Below are 21,638 nucleotides of genomic sequence, written 5' to 3' on the forward strand. Positions count from 1 at the left end.
ACAGGGCTTCTTTAATTCCACCTTGAAATAAAAGAATGCATATGAGATGAATTAAAAGATGCTCTGAAGTTTGAAAAAAATTTTATAATATTGTAAACATAAATTTTTAACAGACTGCCATCTCACAGGACCTGACAGGCAAAAAGCACAACCATTTTTCCCTCAAAAAAGCTTTAGAGACACCAAACCTTAGTAATTTTCTATTGAATGAATGAGCCCTCTGGAGCCCACTGACTCTAGATTCTGCAAGTGCTATTGGTAAAAAGTGTTCAAATTCTATGTGGTCTTCCCAGTTATAAACTACAACAAACCACACCTAAAACAGATCCATTTTGGGTGAATCTAGCCTTCCAGCAAGTTTTATCTACTAAAGCTCCTATGGATCTCTTTTAGCTATTTCCCAAGAGGACAGAGAACAATGCATGTTGCAACTCATTTAAGAGAGTAACAGTAGAAATTATCTTCTGTAATCTATAGCAGAGAAATAGATGTTTAATAAAGATCAAAATACACTTTGGCTATTATAAAACATCAATTTCATTTGTTGGCTTTGAGTCAACTTAAAAAAGAAATCAGTTAACTGAAGACCTTCAGGGTTGCAAAAGGAAATAAAAGAACAGCAGCATAGCTCAAACTGTCCCCTGCAGAAGCTACAGTCACCTTTTGGGGGAACTGCTCCCACTGCCTGCAGGCCTGGAGATATGTTTCCTGTTTCAGGGTTCCTTAATCACAGACAAGATTCATTCAAACTGAACCATCTCTGAGGCCAGAGCATGACACCTTACCTGGGGGAAAGCTAATACCATTTTCAAGTATGGAAAATACCTGCAAGAGCCATAGACTGGGGAAGGAGCTAGGCAGAAACCAGTAACCAGCAGAGAGTTCCAGACTGAGTGAGACGTACAACTCAGCGGTTCAAAGTGAAGACTTGCACCTAGGCCTTGGTCACGTTCTGGCTTTGACGTGCGCCGCTGTGTAAAGCTGGGCAGGAGACTTGTCTGCGCCTCAGGTGCCTCATCTGTAAAGCAGGTGAGAGTGTTCCCAGCATCAAGTGCGTACAAGAGGGCAGCTATTATTATTAGTCTGGCCCTGAAGCTGACAGCCACACGACCTCAGGTGAGTCATGAACATCGCAGCTTCTTCATCTATAAGGTGAAAGGGAGACACGGAACCCTCTGCAGCTTCAGATCTGCTCTCAACTGAAACTCAGCGCCACAGCCCGATCTGCCAACACCAGCAGTCTCAACCTGCTCAGTTTTATTAGTCATACAGTAAACTCACACAAAATCAGCTCCAGTTCTGTGTGTCTGTTTTTAATACTCCAAGTTCAACCCTCAGCTGAATATGACATCAAATGGCAAGTTTCCTCAGGAAGACATAATATGAATAACTGAGATATAGAAAATAATAACCAAAAATGTATTTGGTCTTCCTACTTATATTTAGTTCTGAGTTCACCATTTATAATTTATAATAGAATTAATATGACAATATTAAAACAGAAGTATAAGAAGTTAAAGTTTACTCTAACTTGAGGAACACTGAAACCGTATGACAGTTTTTTATTCACTGCTGGAAATATGTTCATAAACTGGTACCATCCAGGCTCACAAAGGCAAACCTTCCTTCCTTTTGCCAATGAAGGAGCAGTAAATACTACTTTGCTGTACACACTCCTGTTTTTTCCTCCTACTGCCTTTTTCACTTTAGCTTTTTAAATATGGTCTTTACTGTAGGTGGAGTCCTCGAACTTTATGATCAGCTTGCCATTTTAGATGTTTTAAAAGCCCAACGGCTACACTTCTGCAACCCCCAAGAGCAAAAAAATTAAAGGGTAGAGCAGAAAGTACAGGGTTATACTTCCTTCATGTCCAAGGGTACACAGAGTTCATCCATGTATAAAACTGTCTTTCAAATCCCTCAAAACTCTTTGCTCAACTCCCTAAGAGAGGCAGTTGAGTTCAGTTCAGTTCAACAAGGTTCAGACCCAGGTGACACTAAACGTTTGAGGCACAGGCACACCTGTCCCTTCCCTCGCCCTTCAATGCCTCCAACCTCCCTCTGGCTACTACTTTTGCTAATCAAGGCAGCTCCCTGCAGCCTCTCACTCAAACTCACTGAGAAACATGCTAATTACCCTCCACTCCCCTCTCATTCATTCACTTAGGAAGCTTTTACTGAGCAACTACTTACGTGTCAGACACAATGGTCATTAAGGCAGATATACTCTCTGCCACTGCAGTGTGAGGTTACAGTTGAATAGCAATAAAAATTTTTTAAAGAGATGATTTTAAAAAACAATTGTAATAATGATATTTTAAAGAAAATACAGGGTACTTTAGGAGTTCATGGTAGGGCACTCAACCTAGTCTAAGGAAGTCAGCCTTCCCAGAGAAAGCGACACTCAAGTTGACCCTGAGGATGAGGATGCTAAGAGCGGGAGGTTGGGGGGCGGTGATAAGAACCGGAAAGCTCAAAGCAAGAGAACAAGACATATTGGTTGAGGTTTACGGGGTGGAGGTAGGAGGTGTGCAGAACACAGAGCAGGCACAAGATGAAGCCAGGGGTAAGCAGAGCTACATGATGAAGGCTTCTGCTGACAGCACTATGAAAACTTTCTGTTTCACTTGTTTAAGGCCTATTTCTCAATTCTTCATAATAGTAGACCAGTATCAATTTTCAGGAAATCAGAAAACTAAATCTGTGACACGCTATATTAGCAAGTATAGTATGTCAATGGCAGGATGACACATGCAGTTTAAGAGGAGACTCGAGGCAATGGTTTGACCACAGAGTGCAAGAAGTGAAATGTCCAAGCTCTAAGACAGGCCAGTGGAGAAAATCTTTTGGGTCGAGACTGGTTTTCCACTAGTTTCATTCACTTATATGCTCCCAAAGCATTCTGACTATCTAATCAGAATAATTATCCCTAACAAAATACGACAATATGAGATACGCCCCACATTCCATTACAATTATTATTATCCTCATTCTAAAAGATCTACCACAATAAAATCAGAAAAAGAAATGAAGTGATAAAGGGAGAAATAAAATAATTACTTGCAGATGTTGTAACTGTTTACAAGAAAAGCCCAAAAGTATCGAGTAAAAAAGTTATTAGAACTAGTAAGGTGGTCAGTTACAAAATAAAAATATAAAAACAATACCTTTAATAAACCACAAAGGACTAGTTAGAAAACACAATTGAACAAAAAATCCTACTCAGAATAAAATCTATAAAGTAGCTAGGAATAAACTTAAGGAAAGTACAGAACTAAAGTAAAAAAAAGCTACAAAATTTTGCTGAGAGAAATAAATTAGCACTCAATAAACACTACGCTCCTGGAATGAAAATGGCAAAGATATTATTTCTCTCTCAAATTCCTCTAAAATTTAACATAATTCATGGGGCACATAAAAAATAAAACCGTAAAGAAGTAGAAGAAAATATAGTTGAATGTATAATTTCCTCATAAAGATGGTATTTCTAAACTTACACTAGCAGAAATCATGATTTAATTGACAGATTTAATTATGTGGCAAAAACACCAAGCAAAATTAAAATGACAAATGGAGAGAAAAACACCCATGAGACAAAAGACACCACCAGCCTTCATACGTAAAGAACTTTTGTGTACCCATAAGATGAACATGCCAATCAAAACACGGGCTAAAGACAATGTACTGAACATTCGAGTTGCTGTGCCCTTCCTAGAGAAGCTGCCTCATCCACAGCCCAGACACAACAGGCCCCAAGGGCCTCAACCTCCACCCTGATCCCAGCTGACTAGACCCAGAGCGACCACCGCCTGAAACGGAGCCACTCGACTGCCCACTCCTAGAACTGTGGGGCTTCAATGATAGCTACCTGGACTGAAAGGCCATGTTAAAGTCGGGCTGAACTAAGTGACATGCAAGCCAGAACCAGGTAGAATGAAGAGGGAAGGGAGAGCAGAGAGGCCTTGAGAAAGGGGGGAAAGGGAAATCCAGGGTGCAGAGAAAAGCAGGCAGGGGAGATGACGGGGAAGCAGACCCTCCTCTGCCTATCTCGGGAGGTCCAACTGCCCTCTGTGCTGCCTGCGACAGACACCAGAGTGCCTGTGACGTCCACCCAATGACACCAGAGCATGGACCACAACAGACACAAGCAAGCAATTCACTAAAAAGGATACAAGATCACCATTAAACATGGAAAAAATGCTCATATACATATGCTATCAAAGAAGTACAAGTCAAGGCACTAGTTTTTGATCGGCAAAGATCAGAAGGCACTGAGATATGCACAGCGAGGTGTGGGAAGAAACACACACCGCAGAGGGTGTAAACTCACTTCAGCAAGTCCCAAAAAATGTGTACATCCTGAGAACCAGCAATTACACTTGAAGCATTTATTTTAAGGAAATAATCATAAATATACAAAAGAAAATTAAAGACATTTACTGTAGTGCTATTTATAATACGAACACAAAAGAAACAAACCCAAGGATTACTTAAATCAGTGTTTCTCAATCACTCATTTACCACCTTCACGATTTCTGCATATCCCTGCACCACAGGCGCTGATTTACTTACTATGCCTTTAAGTCGCTCATCATTTTTATCTAACCTACTCTTTCAACAAGTTTTTACTGAGTGCCTACTTCATGCCAGGAACTGTTCTCAGTGCTGGAGGCTCGGCAATAACCAAAACAGACAAAAATCCCTGCCCTGGTGGAGCTTACATTTTAGTGGGGAGACAGATAATAAGAAAAATATAAAGTATGCTAGTGACATAATTAGGGAAAAGAAAGAAAGCAGGCAAGGGGAATAAGAGGTTTTGTGCGGAAAGGAGTTAGAACTTTAGAGAAGGCAGCCAGGGAGCTCACTAGAAAGGAAGCTTTAGAGCCCCCAAGTGGGGGAGCTGGCCCTGGGACTATCTGGGGAACAGGCAATCCAGGAAGACGGAACAGCAACAGCAAAGGCCCAAGGTAGAAGCAGGCCTGGTGTGTTCAAAGAAGGGCAGAGCAGCCAATGTGGGTGAAGCAGAGTGAGCAGGACAAGTGGGGAGGAGATGAGGGAGCAGGGGACGGGGCGGAGATGGGCAGGTCACGCTGGGACTTGCAGGCGAAGGTTCTGATTTCAAGTAGAGCTATGGCTTCACGACGTGACCAAGAAACATGAAGTACAAAAATTACCTACAGATCGGCACAGTCTTACCACCTGACCAGTGAAAGAACAGGGGTTTCCTGGAAAGGAAATAAGCTGACCCTCCCTTCCTCACCTCTTCTGCTCGCCCAAAGCACTTGTGTGCTTAGTAATGGAAACATCATTATTCAATCATTGTGTCCTGTGCTCTTCCAAAGGAAAAAAAAACCTAAATGGAGTTGGGGAAAATTTAAGTTTGTGCAAACCAAAGCTCAATTTTTAAAAAAATAATCACGTTCAATAAAACAGATGTAAGTCTTCAGTGGCTGACAGCCTACTTCAGTCAACGGCATTTCAAACATGTTTTGTGACCAGGCCCCATTTGTTCCTCAGTAACCTCCTTCAGTGTCTGAATATTCTACAAAGACCCAGAGGAAACGGCTGATCACACAAATGGCAACGGCAGACGACTCACAAGCAAGTGTAAACCAAACAGAAGGGAGAGGCCCTTGAAAAGGAACACAGGCTCAAAACACCACTTCCTGCACTCGGCTCTCTCAAAGACAGCCAGGCTCCTGCTCCTCATTCCAACCAGAAGCAGAACCAGAGGCGTGCCGGTGTCCGGCCTCGGGAGGGCACCACTGCCTAGTGCTCTGATGGGCTGCTTCACCGGCCTCTGGCATTATCATTCTATCAGGACATAGACGGGAAAGACATCCAAAGTCCAAACACATTTTCTCCACTAACTTTTAGATATAAATCTAACTGTACTTCTAAAGGAAAATATCTTCTTAAGCATGAAAGAGGAAAAAGACCAAAAACAGTAGAGCATAGCTTTCCTTTTAAAAGATCCTTTGTCAAAAGGCAAATTTCCCTGGCTTCTCCAGCAACACTCTCGCAGAATTCTCGCTCCACCAAAGCACTTTGGGTTTACTTTTCCTCATACAACTCTTGGCCTTAAAAGCGGAGCTTCTGCTACAGGAAAGCACAGGGAGCAACGGGCTCTGGCTAGCCACAGAGGAGGCCCAATATGAGGAGAAGCACTTCTGCAAATGTAAGCAGGAACCAGGGATTACTCACCCAGAGAAGAACAAGAGCTGCCTAAGAAGGTTCTGCAGCTCCAACAGTTCTGGGACACACCGCTCACCACAGGTGTCACCCGCTCTAAGTCAACTCAACACTGAGCTCCAAGTACCAGCGCAGTTCCCCTGCACTTGTCTCACTCAGCACATGAAGCAGGACGCCAGCTTGGCTGCACTCTCCCATGACACAGTGATGACATGATTAGCTCCACACCGCATCTCCCTGCCTCCCACACAGCCTGTGGCAGTGGACCGACAGATGTGGCAGTCACTTAGCAATACTTCATGGTTATTCACCCACATCATTCACAGAGACAGACAATGCAGTGTCATCATTCCATAAAAACTTTTCTCGCTCTCCTCCCACATACTGTTAAACTCCACATCATAATTTACATTATTACATGAAGGAACAAAATACTAGCTCATACTTAGTAGAAAGTAGTCATCCCAGGAGCCTTCCAGGATCTTACTGCTGATCCCCTTGTCCTCTGGGTCTTGATCAAAACTACTCTGCAGTATTCCAAAGGAATGTGACTGCCAAGTGAATGAGCCAAAACAGCTTAGTGAGAAGTAGCTTCTGCCCGAGAATGTCCCACCACATCATACTAAGAAGCTAAGCCTTATGTCCCCAAGCACTCCTGAGAAATAGGCTGGGGGGGAGAGCTGGTGAGAGGGCTAAGTCAAAATGTCTCAAAACATTTGTGACAAACACACTGGCCTCCTGAGATGACCTGGGGGTTGGCATGTATTTTGCTAATGCTAAATGAACTAAATGAACCATAGTCGGTCTGCCCAGGCTGAGGTGAACATTTTAGTGGGATCCAAATGGACTCCACTTAATTACTCTCCACTGCCATTCAAAGCATTCAGACAAAAATGATTCTTAATATGTAGTAAGCACTTTCAATGTTCCAGGCACTGTTCTGAGACTTTTACAGGCATTAGTACGTTTAATCTTCATAACAACCCTATGAAGTAGATATTATAAGCATGTCCACTTGACAGATGAGGAAACTAAGGCACAAGTGGGCAGTATACAGAGTTAGGATGTGTACCCAGGCAGTCTGACTTCAGATACCACACTGTGAACTACTGCTTATCATACTCCACTGGGAGAGTCGGTGGTGCCAGCGCGATACAGCAAATTCACAAAAAGTGGCCCCAGATGTGGGAGGCACATGGTGAAGACATTCAGGAACAGCAGGATAAATACGGAAGATACGTGAGTTGAATTTTTGTTTCAATTTAATCGTTACCTGTGAGAGTTGGGGCAAATCACTTCCTTGGTCTCAGTATATTCATTCATCTGCACAATTGTGTGTGTGTGTGTGTGTGTGTGTGTGTGTGTCTACCTCTAAAATTCTACAACAGTCTACTATACATGGTAAGGTTATTAGAATACTATGTGCTATTTAAAAAGTGATAAAACAATAACATAAGTAAGGGATAAAACGCAAAAGAAGTCTTGTCATTTCTGTCGGGTAAAAATGAAGTTTACAACCGAAATTGCCTGGTAAAGCCCTGGCCACCAGTGACAACTCATGCCTAAGGCAGTTAGGTAGTACCCACACTAACTGAACGGGTTAATAGACTGCCTACTTGTTACAGTTTGCTAATGTGTGTACCTGGTGCACACGTGCTCACAGAGAACATGGGAAAAGAGGGAGAAATACATTATGTATTCTTAGTGAGGACAACTCATTGAAGCAGCCCTTTGGGAGTGCTAGGGATGACCAAGGGAGCTAAGTATCAACTCATTCAAGCTTGTGACAACGCAGCTCCACTTTCAACCATCTGATAAAACATGGAGTTCTATGTAACACTTTATTTTTTAAAATGTCTGTCCATTTAAACACACACACACACACAGAGTTTTAAAACCCACTAGCATGGAGGAATCACCCTTACATGCCATTAGGAGAAAGGGCTCCCTGGATCCCACGTGGAAATGGCGAGCCGAAGTGCAGGCCTTGTTAGAACTGGGTAAGAGGAAGGATGCTGGTGAGCGGCTGGGCTTTCCTGGTTTGCACTCAGCCAGCTGGTATCACCAGCTATGCCTGGGTGACTCAACTATGATGAAGACGGCCAACATTCCTTGAGTTCTTCAAGAGAGCCTTGTCTGCTGCTAACAGGAACGAAGCACTCTCAGAAAGTCTCAGAAGGAGCAGGGTAGAAAGTCTTCTACACTGAACCATACCACCTGCAGAGAATCTGACTCAGTAGATGAGGGTAAGAGAATGAATTTAAAAGCATAAACTAACAAAGGGTACCTGGTCCCTTCTTTTGTTTAATTAGAATCTAGTCTATTTGTAAGCAGAATACTCAAGACCAATGGAGGGGTAGGGAAGTCAGAGTTGACAAAGAAAACCTATCTACTAGTTACAGGCCCTTCCTCTGCTCTTTCCAAAGCTGACAATTAGATGGACTTCACCATCCTCCCATTTTAGCCAGTATTCAAATATCTTAGAATCTCATAAAGGAAGAAGAACCTGGAGCCTACTGCTAGACACACAATGAGACTTGAGTCTACTGACTGACGATCACACCAACTACCATTTAGCCAGAGCTCCTTGGGCCAAAACCATGGCTACTGTCTGTAGCATCACTGTGTGAATTCCCATAAACCCAAAGCAGCTCAAGACCACACAGCTCCAAGGTTTATGCCTTTTACTAAGCCCTCCATGATGCAGAGACTGTTCAGAGGGAGTCTATTCAATAGAGCTAGTTTATTTTTGACAAAAAAAATGCTCCCACCAGGGGCTTAAGTGGCAAAACTTTTTTGGTTCTCTTTCACAGCAATCTGGATGTTTCATTTAGTTTTGTGTTAAGATGAGTTGGATCTCACAAAAATGGTATGGTTTTACTAATATACAGAGTTTGTTAACAGTCAATGAGAGTTCTTCAGCAAAGGTTTTAGACACAAATACGTAATATCAGAGAAAGAGTGCACTGACTAAAGAAAGTCTGGTACAATGTTAAGGTTCAGAAGCCTTCCTCTGAGGTTCCCTTTTACGAGGACATGTGGAACCAGGCATGGATTTTTCTTGAGCAGAGACTCATAAATTTTCCTATTATTATAACTTTTATAATGAGATATTCAGTCCCTTGTTTTGTTCCTACTGTCAATGCACCATCTAGAAGACTGCATCTCTGCTATGATCATTAATAACAAATAAAAATGGGGCTGACTCGTTGGTGTAGGGGTTGAGTTCGGCACACTCTGCTTCGGTGGCCCAGGGCTCCCAGGTTCGGATTCCAGGTGTGCATCTCCGCTGGTCCTCAAGCTCTTCCTCCTCACTGCGGCAGTGACCCACATACAAAATACAGGCAGCTCAGGGCCAATCTTCCTCACCAAAAATAAATAAGTAAAATAAAATTACCAGAAGGGTCATAGGGATTATTGAAAGTTACCATTCTAGATGAAAACGTTGCAGTATGAGGAATTAGAATCACCATACCTAAAAATCCTAGCAAGACATTATTTGAATTTTTCTTTGTACAATAACGTAGTATAAGAGGCATTAGGAAATTCCTTCTCCCTGGAAAGATACCTGTAGAGAACTCTGTACTTGAGATTTGTAGTTCTTTCTCCTCTTCTAATGCAGTTTTGCAGTCCTCCCTTAGCACCTCTGACCAAAGGGCACCAAAAAAGGTACAAAGTATCAAGGAGAAGCAGAAAAGGAATGACTACCCAATGCTATCCTTGGTTGCTAATCTGAGATTTAGGCTTAAAGGAAATAATATAAAAGGCATGGTGAAATAGAGGCATATTCAAGAATACCTCTTGAATGGCCTGATAATGACAATGATGACAGTGAAGATGGTGGTGGCAGCTGACATTTCGTGTTCACTGACTAGTTCCAGGCTCTGTGTTAAGCACTTCATAAGCGTTAGCTCAACTGATCCTAGTAAAACCTCTAGGAAGGAGGTATTATTGTGACCATTTTATAAAGGACAGAAAAGAGGGTTTTTTGCCCAAGGTAATGCTGTCAGGAAATGGCCAAGTTGGGCTATGAAGATAAATCTCCTGATAAAAAACCAGGTTCTTAACCCTCCACTCAATTCTACCCATTGTATAGTTAAGAGTTCTGGCCCTTTTTAAAAGGGGTCCAGCAGTTAGCCTGATGGGATTACAAATTTTAACATAATTATGGGACGACTTGCATTAATACACTTTAAATCCTATAAATTATCCATAATTATCTAAGAGCTGTATCCTCCCAGGGGAAAACTATAAGAGTTCTGGTAATTATTCTTAAAATATGAAGACATCACAGGAAGAAAGTAAAGGAAGTTTCCCCCTCTTCAGTCCCATGAGAATTCTAAAGAGGGTGGAATTTTCTACAAGTTGATCTCTACACTATTCTTTTTCATGCATATATAAATAATTTGAGGTAGACACATTTCTACTTTACATCAGAAACTTAAAAATTCTATTAATGTCTCTTAGGGGATCTAACACATTTCCTGTCTTCAATTCAAGGCCTTATGTGTAAACAACTTAAAGTTTACTTTACCCTGGCTAAATATAATAATGATCCTCCTCCTATCCACATATTTATAGCTCTTACTGTGCTGTGCCCTTGAACCCAAACCACATTGAGCCTGATCACTTCCAGTGAAAAGATACTTTGACACTAGAAAATCAAAATAGCACACACTGGATGTGTTTGCAATTTCAGCCTTAAATAGGATATACTGCTTTCTCATGGAAAAACAAGATTTATTACTAGACAAGTTAGACGCACAAAAAACAATATCTTATAAGGGAAACTGTTCACTAAGCAGGGTTCCTTTGCAACAGAAGATTTTAATCAGGAGAAAAACAGAGCAAACTCTAGAATAATCTAGTCTGCATAGCATTTACTTTGAGTATAAAGAAAATGATGTCATTAGAGGGTTGGGATCTGAAACAACTGTTCCATACAAAACTGGTTACAATGACCAGTTCATTCCAAATTGGTGGGAAAAGCTTTGCATTCAAACCTAGGAATGTACAGCCATGGATGGCTCAACGCATGTCATAGGAGTTCACAAACTAGCCTAATTTTCTAAAATCTTGTTACTTAAATAGAATAAAGTTTTAACTTGAGGGTAAGTTGTTGTAAAGGGAAAAAAATCATGAGGTAAAAATACAATATTTAGTAAATTAGAATACTGCCTCAAAAGTATATAGTATATTTCACTATCACCATTCTGATTTGAGATTATATTACTGGTAGAAACTTGGCAGATCTACAAGATACTATCCTGAAGAGGATGGGCAGAGGAGAGGCTGTCACATCAGTGGCATCCTACAATGACACTTTCTACAAAAGTTCCTTCAGAAGGTATATCTAATTCAATCTTTAATCAAGTTGGTGTAGATACAGCAGACTGCTTTCTTCAGACAAGTTTTCATAAAACTGAGTGCAACAGAAGATAAATATTACTTCTGCACTAGTCAACCACGGGTGGATTCTGATACTTCACACATACTGGGTGGGACAACTCCACCCCTGGCCCACAGCCTAGCTCCTACAGATGGATTCTCAGCCTTTTGCCAGAGCTGGCCCCATGGTTGTGAGGCCCTGAGACCTCCCAAGAAGACCTGCGTGCCTCAGGAAGAGACACTGCTGACTCAGGAGACAGCCAGGCCCCACCCTGAGGCAGCCAAGCGAAGCCAGGCAGGGGACTGAGCAGCAGCAGGCAGCAGTGCTGACGTTTCAAACACTGCACTGGCTGTGGCTCAAATGGAAGTGAGGCACTTTCTCTCTCATGTTGGGATGTTTCTGGCAATAGCCTTTTGGGGCGGGGTATGCCTGTTTTGTTCAACCTAAATTTCCCAGTAAAATATTTTGTTAGCAAAAATGTTTTTCTCCTTTAAAAAAAGAAATTACTTTCAAAGGATTGGGTTATGAAACCTATATTGCTTAGCAACTGAGGAGCCTCAGAATGACCCATAAATTTACCAGGACCCCACAGAGAAGGTGGGGCCTACGGACTAGGCAGTTTACTGTTACATTAAAAGATGGCAACTGACATTCTTTGGCTGTTTCAGGTGGATACTTTTTGGTTCCTTCATTTTTAAGCTTTACAAAATGCACAGCTATGCAATTTCCATGGCGAATTCAAATTCATAGCCAAGGATGCGATACACCAGCTTCCCAAGGTCAAGATGCCAGAAAAATGGAAGGCCAAACCCACCTTTTACCAATTTACTTCTTAGGTTTACTCTTCATTACCTTCTAAACTGCTGGCCACATCCTCACCTCCAATCCTGAAGCAGCACTTACACACCGGGCATTTAAATAGGTATTGATCTACTTGTTACGAGGTTTACCCAAGGTAAATATCTGAGACCCCACTCTTTGGAATTAGCAAGAAGTGTCAAATCTTAATGAAGAGCATCATCCACTTACATTGCATCTGGAAGGGTCTACAGCAGAGAGAACTCCTGTAACACATGGTCATACACTGGGCTCTTCGGCCAATCACACACAAATCTGCATTCCTATTACCAGCCATTGCCTTTGAGGCCAAGGGGTCCTGAAATTCCTCAGGTGAATTATTTCAAGGAGGAGAATTATCTCCCATGGGTCTCTCCAGTTGGCTCCGCTGATGTGTCCCCCCAAGTTACTCACCAGACACACAAGTTCCAGCAGCCAGTAACTGTCTCTTGCTACTTAGGCCAGTCCTAAGCCTTCTGATTTGCCAGCTGTAGAGATAGTTTTTAACTGTCTCTTCGTTTATCTTTTAGCAGCAAAATCCTAAGGAAACACAAATGCTTCCCTATCATTCCCTCACCTTGAAATGCAGTCTTGTCCTGGGAAAGCCAGACTAAAATGTCCACACATGATAGACGTGTTCCTCTATTCAACAAGCGTTAGATAAAGAACTTAAGAAACCAGGGTGGATGAAAGGTACTGAGAACTGAACCACAACAATGCAAACATCTCCCACACAGCCTGGCAAAAGGACCCTCTCCTGCCCTGAAGGGATTACTGCCTCCAGCTAAAAGAATATTCACTCTCCACTTCTCCTGATGGCAGCTCCATTTCAGGTGCCATGGCATCCTTTTTCTCTCTCCCCTCAGGTTCTCACAGCTCCCATAACAAGAGATCTGAGACAAGGAAGCCCTGATCAAAGATGATTAGTTCTGGATGACTACAAAACAGCAATGTCAAGGTCAGTGGATTACGGGCAGGACAACTTGATACTCATTCTTAACATCCTGTCACCCTTAAAAGGTTTTTATTACATTTAGGTCTCAGAAACCAGTAGGTCAATAAGATGATGGATACAGCAAGGTAAAGACAGAAAAAGGAAGATAGTCACCATCTCCACATACAAAAAAGTCTTTTAGTCCAACCCCTTTGTTTTACACACAAGGAATCTGAGGGCACAAGACAGGAAGCAACTCTTCCCAGGTCTCACAGTCAGCAGCAGAGCTGGGCCACTGAGGGTGCTCAGGGCTTCAGTTCCCCGTGCTCGCCTACTGAAAAGCAGAGCCTCAAGACACAAGGGAGTGGCTTACTTGAGAATACTCTGAGCACAGAAACTATATTGCCTCCCCACTTCTGATTATAGGCTGTCGGCATGCCAGGAGCATTCAAGAACAGATGGGACAAATGACTTCACAAAGAGGTGGGATAAGGTCCAGTGACACTAAACACTAGACAGCTACACTGTCCCTGCTTCTCCAAAGCACAGACAGTTCACCCACCTAAACCCGTTAAGAGGAATAAGCCAGTCCTTTCAATAATCCATTAAGAAGAACAAACATTAAATAATCCATACAGCATTTTGTAGTCTACGTAACACTTTCACATGCTTTATTTTATTTCACTCTCACAATGGTCTTATTTTCCAAGCAAAGAAACTGAGGACCAAAGCAGCCTTGTCCGAACTCACAGCTGGTAAGCGGCAAGGCTGAAGCTGAGACCACATCTTCCATTTCCATTTCCAGTGCACCCTCTTACACTACCTCCACCCAATGTTGTTAATGACAAAAAGCCAAACACAACAGTAGAATAAAGGGCTGACTGAACCATACCCTCAGGGCGGCTAAACAATGACTAAAATCCTTGCTGGAACCCAGTGCAGGCTCTGCCTCCCCAGAATTTCAGGACTGAGCATCTTCAGAGCAGGTTCAGACCCAGGTGCCTGCTGAGAAAACCCCAATGCCTAACTACCCTGTGTGAACTCTGTCCTGATAACATGAACCACGACAGTGTGCTAGGGCTGGACCTGTCAAGTGCATTCACTCTTGGTGACACATTCAGCTGTGCAGGCAGGTTCCCTTCAAGGGAGCTCCCAAACATTCCAAACACTGCGCTGTGGAGCTGGAGGGAGGGACCGAGCTGCACAGGGAGCTGGCAAATCAGACAGAACTTTCCATACCACATTTGTACTTTTGTACCAGTAAGGCAGTTTAAAATTGGTTCCCAAAGAACTGCACAGACCATGCCTTGCAAGAACACACCAGAAACCATCAGGAGGTTCCTTCTGGGAAGTGGGACCAAAGGACTTCGATTTGAATATTTACCATTGGCACATATTACTTTTGTATTTTTGAAAACTAGTTCAGAATTAAATTTAAAAGCTGTAAGGATTATGGACGGCACTGGAAAGTTATGGAGGGGAAAAGAGAAAGAGCACTAGATGAAGTAAACTAGTAACAAAAAAATTCTTTTAAATCAAACAAAAGCTCTAGAAACATGGATCTAGCCAGGAGTCCTTACAAAGAAAAACAGGGGAAAAGAGACTCACTTACAAATTGTATGAATTTTCCCTTCCCAGTAACAAAAGATAACGAAGCAATTTTTAGAGGAACAAAAAGTTTGTTAGTACTTACTCTGTGCTAGGCATTTTCACATATTTTATCTCATTTAATCTCCTCAATAACCATGGAAAAAAGGTATTATCTACAAATTACAGTCCAGGAAACAGGAGCTAAGCAGCTTCACACAGCTGCACAGCCAGCTATGATATAAAGATAGAAAGGGCCAAGCTAGAAACACAGATGGACCTGTAAGAGCAGCCACTGCTGCACAGCAAAGGGCCGTCTGAACCATGGAAAGAACACAGAAAGGCTCCCAGGTTCTGACAATGTTTCAGGTTTATTCCTGCTGGGGGCCGTGTGCCGCCTGTGAGGGACACGTGGGTGCGATGCTGTTCCCCATAGTCAAAGCCTAAGAAAACGACACGTTCTTGACAGCACGTGAGCAGAAAGATGTTCGCATCAAGTGCTGATGAATTTGCACTAATCCACCCATTTTTCCCTCGCTGCCCTCCTTGCCATCAAAAGCTAGATTTGAGAAATGACTGACGAGGGAGGGCGCGGGGCAGAGGGCACTGTGAAGGCGCTACCAGGAACCCTGCCACAAAGAAGGCCTGACAGGATCACAGTGTGAGCATACCCACAACTCCAAATTCATGGCCCCCTTTCTCTGAGGTCTAAGTCCTCTCACAAGCCTACGTAAAGAAGAACAATTCAAACATAAGAGCCAAGGTGTATTAATATTTACTGAGCTTTTACGAATGCAGGAGAAACTGCGCTAAATGCTCTCCACACACGGCACCTCCATTACTACTCACAACCACTGCCCCCTGTGTTAGGTACCACCATCATCCCTACTTCACATATGCAGAAACTGAAGTTCAAGAGGGACTATGCAACTCACTAGCGGTCAAATTGTACAGAGAGGTAACACCCAAGCCCATGGGCCTGTAACTCCTAAGTCCAGGCTCATAACCACTATGCTTCATGCTTCTCACAAAGCGTGTTTCACGCCCTTTTTTCAAGCATTCTCTTTGTCCTTTATTATTAAAGCTACAAATCAAAACATTCAATTAGAAAAAGGCAACATTTTTATACTAATGGGCTACATAAGATGAACGACATCATAAAATATTGGAAACATGAACTTAAAATTATGAACTTAAAATCTGTAATCAAAGCAAGAAACACCAACTTGCCCAATACACATCCACAAACACACCTGTTATAATCAGCTGGCTACCCTGGATGTTCAGGCACTGAGTTCTTGCAGGCTCTTGAGTACTCAGGAAACCTTTAACCCCAAGCATCTCAAGAAAGGACGTGGGATCAATGCGCTGGGTTTGTGTGCCTTCTTTACCAGCTCTGCCCTTACTTATGCCCTACACTGGTCCGCACCTGCTGAACGGGAAAACAGGACAGGACCTTCCCAGAGACAAACTGAAGCTGAAAATCCCTCGGCTCCAAGAAAAAACCCCCCATGCCTTTTTTCCTTTGATAACTGGCTAGCCTTTGAAGTTTCAAACCTAATGCCAAATTCGAAGACAAATCACGTTTCTATACTAACAGCATAGTCAACTTTCCCTCTAGAGACACAGCAAAACATGAACAGCAGCCTTGTGCAGTTGTCAGCAGGGACCCCACTAAAAGACAAGCTCAAATTCAGGACCTTCTGGTGCCCTGGCAAAGTTTCACAAAAGGAGCTGAAAACACCCGGCAGTCTAGGAGCTACGTCTACGAGCAGCAAGCTCTGTCAAACGATGTTAGAGAGCAGTACAACTCTGCTGAGGGAAAAATCTCATCCTGCCCAACCACTACAGACCCTGCAACAAGTACGTCCTCTTCATTTTTGTCATCCTTATTTAGAAAACAATATATATAAATTACCATTGCCTAAGTTTCTAAGACTTTCTTAAAATGTTTTTCATTTGAAACATAACAGTTTAAAATCCAAGGAATTTTCTGTAACTACAATTATACATAATCCAGCACTGCCTAGGACCAGACAAAGAAAATAAACTGAATTCCAGTTACCTCCATCAGCAAACAGTCTGCCCATAAGTTTGTCACGAATACAAAGAGCATTCTCCCGCTCCGTCTGTTCAGCAAACATGCATCTTCTGCAAAGACTCTTTTAATGGACTTCTGCTTCTGTTAAGAGTACAAACTGCTACACACAGACTCTGCAGTGACATTCTCCCGGAAGGCCACTATGTCCCTCAGGGGCTGAGGGACAAGAACTTAAAAGAAATCGAAGGAGCACCTCCCCCTCTGCCGCCTCCCCTCTCAACAGGCAGCTTCCCTCCAAGAGATCTGCTTCAAAAGTCCAGATCCAGTGAAGTCACACATGACCTCACAAACCTCCAGCTTAACTCTTTAGAAGCCAGGCGGCAAGCTGACAGCAGGGAGAAAGGACAACTGTCTTACTTTATTTGGAGCAGCTACTGCTTATGGGAGAGAGAGAAGTTCGTCCAACATCACTAAAAAAAGAAAATAATTTCAGCATTGTTTTCCTTTAATAGCACTAAGGTTTTTGAAGTACTATTTTGAAAAATCATCATTTCCTACAGCACACACATTCTGGCCCTAAAGGAATGACTGAAGTAGGCAACAAAATTTATCTAATTCATTTAAATTATATAAAATTCAGCTGCGTTAGATTCACAGACTTATGTGATTTATGTTTTCCTATTTTCATTTCTAGTTTTATTTCTGTTTTTCTGCTATCATTGATGTGAAAACATTCATTTGCCCTGTTGTTCAAACCCTGCTTCAGACAAGCAGAAGTGGACAGGCAACACTCCCAGCTGTGGGACACAGGCAACAATGCACAGACCAGTCCTGAGAAACTGGGAACCACAGGAGCTGGGCGGTCTGAGAGCAAGGACAGCACCAGACCTAACCAATGGATGACAGAGTCCGCAACAGTACCCCCAAAGAAAAAGGAGACTGGCTTACTTCATTGTCTATCGTAGGCTTTTTCTTTAGGCTCCTGCTATTTTTGTTGGGACATGGGAATTAGAAGGACCAGGAGGTAAAATAACTAATAATTACTTTATAAAGAGAAGTAGATAGAATTATATACTTTCAACATGTAATATGCCCTTTCAAGAATGCCTTGGTTCATCCAGAAAATGATTATAACTTACTGTCCAGCAATTTTATTCCTAAATATATATCTAGCATAGAGAAATTCTCCCACATGTGCAAGAGCCACAAATTAGAATGCTCACTGCCATTGTGAACATTACCTCGTATGTTCACATCATATGAGGTAACAAAAATATAAGACAGCCAAAATGTTCATAAATAGGAAAATGGAGAACTAAGTTATACATATATTCATGCAATGAATACTATACAGAAAATTAATAAATTAGGGCTTTGTGAATCAGTAAGAATGAATTTGAAATGAGCAAAAAAAAGCAAGTTACTAAAGGAAACAAGATAGCATTTACATAAAGTTCAAAAACATGTGAAAGAATACTATCTATTGCTCATGGATGCACACCTGTATAGGAATGAGAAATACCCCCAGGTGATGGTTAATTTTAGGAAGAGAAAGAGAGGAATGGGACCAGGGGGGCATTCACAGGAGGTGGCAATTCATTTTAACGTTTTATTTCTTAAATTGGCTGGTGAGATCATGGGTGTTTATTATTTTCTACACTTTTTGGTATGCCTAAAATGTTTCGGAAGCTGTCAAAAGTCAACTGCGTAATGGCTCCCTCTTTGAGTGTAGCAGCACCTGTGCAGTCTAGAAGATTAACAGAACAGGGGGCCAAGAGCTCTATCATTCCTCAGCCCCAACGCTCAAGTCCCCAAATCCAAGCCGCTGTCACTAATTCTGCCTCAGTTTGGCCCCATGTGGAAAGTCACCCTGCCCCTCAGTGCCACGACCATTCACATACATCCACCTCATCCTTCAAAGCCCACTGCAAAAAGCACTGCTCCCATGAGCGCCACGACACCCCACTGGCAGTGGCTCCGGCCCGGCACCTCCCTGCGGGGCTCTCCAGGCTCTGTGCTGGAGACACTTGTGAAGCCGTCTTTCCTGCCCTCTCCTTGGGAGACAGCTAGCACCCAGTCTCGAGCAGCTGCTGATTACGTCCTTCATTCAACGAAAACGCAGTACCCACTGTGTGCTGGACCCTATCACAGAGGCTCTCTGAGACTCCGAACTAAAGACTTGAGAAGGTCACTGCCTAACAGGAGGGACAGGCCCGTACCTGACAAGGTGTCATCTTATACAATGAATCCTAAAATAGTCGTTAAATGTCAGGTGTGAATAATGAACTTTTCTGCTTGTGTTTCACAATAATAATTATTCAATACCTCTTATTTTCTCTATAATGACTTTATATTACTACTCTTGACTAGAATATGTCACCTTCTTTGTGTTGATGTGGAGCTGCTAGAGTAATTACAAAGACAATAAAACAAACCATCATTAAAACTCCCAGCTTCAAGGAATCTAAGGCTCTTAGAATTATTATTACAGATATGCAGCATCCTACGTCGATTTGACCACAGTTCATTCATACCGAGTGACTCTGAAGAAGTTTTAAAGACAAGAATTCAAGCAGTGTTATTACTGATAATAAGAGGCAACATTTTCTGGGTACTCATCAAATGGCAATAAATTATCATCCCTTTTCCCAGATAAGGAAGTTGAGGTTTAGAGAGAGAATTCACCAAAATTTGAACCAAAGCAGACTGACTTAAGAACCCACACTGCTCACTAGGAAACCATACTGTTTCCTAGCAGGAAAATGGACCAACCCCTGTATTTCCGGAGTAGGGATGGGTACCGCCTAGGATCGCTACACCAAAGGTGACACAAGAAATCACATCGAGGTTCACAGCCAGGGCCACTCACTTCTGCAGACCTCTGCTAGGAGACTTCTCTCTGCCACTGGTACAATGACCTCGAACAGGCTTGCTCCCCTAGGAAGAAGGACTGCACTACTCAGCTTTATATTCTGCCTCTGTACAGCTTCCAGTGTTCTCAAACTTTAAAGTGCTTGTGAATCACCTGGGAATTTGTTAAAATACATTTTGGTTGAATAGGTCAGGGGTGAGCTCCAAGATGAGAGGCCGACAACCTAGGCTGACATCAGTCACCTGGGAAGCTCTCAAGGCCCTCACTGTCTGGGTGCCACCCTAGACCAACAGAATCCAGGCAGTGAGACTGGGGAGTCCCAATTTTAAAGACCTCCCCCTGTAAATCTAATGTGCAGGCAAGTTAGAGAACCCTGTTCTAGGGCTTTCCTACTTCAGTTTGGTCCATAGATGACTATTCTAGACCAGTACTTCTCAAACTTCAATGCATATTTAAATCACCTGGATACTGTCTTAAAATGTAGATTCTAATTTAGTAGGTCAAGGGCGGGGCCTGAGATTCTGCACTTCTAACAAGCTCCCACGTCAACGCTGCTGAGTAGCAAGATGGTGAGCAGCAAGATTAAAAACCTCAATAGTTCTGGGGCTGGCCCCGTGGCCGAGTGGTTAAGTTCGCGCGCTCCGCTGCAGGCAGCCCAGTGTTTCGTTGGTTCGAATCCTGGGGGTGGACATGGCACTGCTCATCAAACCACGCTGAGGCAGCGTCCCACGTGCCACAACTAGAAGGAGCCACAGCGAAGAATATACAACTACGTACCGGGGGGCTTTGGTGAGAAAAACGAATAAAATAAAAAATCTTAAAAAAAAAAAAAAAAACCTTAGTAGCTCAGTGAGTATAATTTAGAAGGCTTCCCTTTCATAATTCTACATTCAGAGACCAGCAGAATACCGGCAGATGGGGTTCAGGCACAGGCATAGGAAACAGCACAGGAGGTGTGTGGATTATGAAATCAAAGCATTTATCTATAAACACTGGCTTAGATGGAGCTTAATATTAATCCTCATTAGCATTCGTGAGAAAAATTACCTTCCCCTTGCCTTGCGCCATGGCCGCTCAGGTACTAAACATTAAGGCTCTGCTAGAGCCCGAGCCAGTTTCATACAGACTCTATTTCAGTTTAGAGAAAGCTTATGAGATTCAGAGGAGAAAAAGAAAAACAAGAGTAAAGCACTGGAAACATACCCATTTGGGGTTCTGATCAATTAGTACCCCTATGTAAAATACCTTCAAAGAACTATTTATTTGGAGAAGGTCTCCATCTTTTTCCTTCCCCAAACCACAGATCAATTCTTTCTCATCCAGTGTTGCAAATCTTGTGTTAAGTGACCTCTGCTGAGAGGAAATGTTATTGTTTCCTTTAAAAGTTAAATAATACACCGATATATGAATAAAAAGATTGCTGTATCATCCCAATCAGTTAAAATATTAACCACCAATCCTGTTTTTGTTTAGAGCTATGATCCTTCTTGTAATAACATATACGCCTATGTCTTTTATCATCTGAAACCTTACAATCTGGTCTTTGATAAAAGATATCCACTTAACCAGCACCTTACAGTACTCTTCACAGCACTATCCACCAATCTCCAGGGCATTACTTTGTTTTAAGGTTTAAACTACAGAATTGGAATGTTTCTGAGAATCCGTATTTCAAATCCAGGACCATTTGCTGAAGTCATCACCAGTTAATACAAGAGGCACCCAACAAACAGGGAGAGCTCCAAATCACCAGAGCCAGGGCCAGCCCCTGAGAGGAAGTGGAGGA

General features: G+C 42.5%; 1 protein-coding gene across 22 annotated transcripts in view; it reads right to left on the bottom strand.

The window, feature by feature from the left end:
• PSD3 (pleckstrin and Sec7 domain containing 3) overlaps positions 1 to 21,638 on the bottom strand; it is a 644,089-nt gene that overhangs the window by 288,572 nt on the left and 333,879 nt on the right. The window contains exon 1 of one of the 22 annotated variants that reach the window (XM_070598622.1): positions 17,005 to 17,307. The exons of the other annotated variants lie outside the window; for them this stretch is intronic. The gene's annotated coding sequence lies outside the window, so the exon portion shown is untranslated. Of the gene's footprint in view, positions 1 to 17,004; positions 17,308 to 21,638 lie in introns of those variants that run through there. 22 annotated transcript variants of the gene reach the window in all.

Source organism: Equus przewalskii, chromosome 28 (assembly GCF_037783145.1).
Source record: "Equus przewalskii isolate Varuska chromosome 28, EquPr2, whole genome shotgun sequence".
NCBI lineage: Eukaryota > Metazoa > Chordata > Mammalia > Perissodactyla > Equidae > Equus > Equus przewalskii.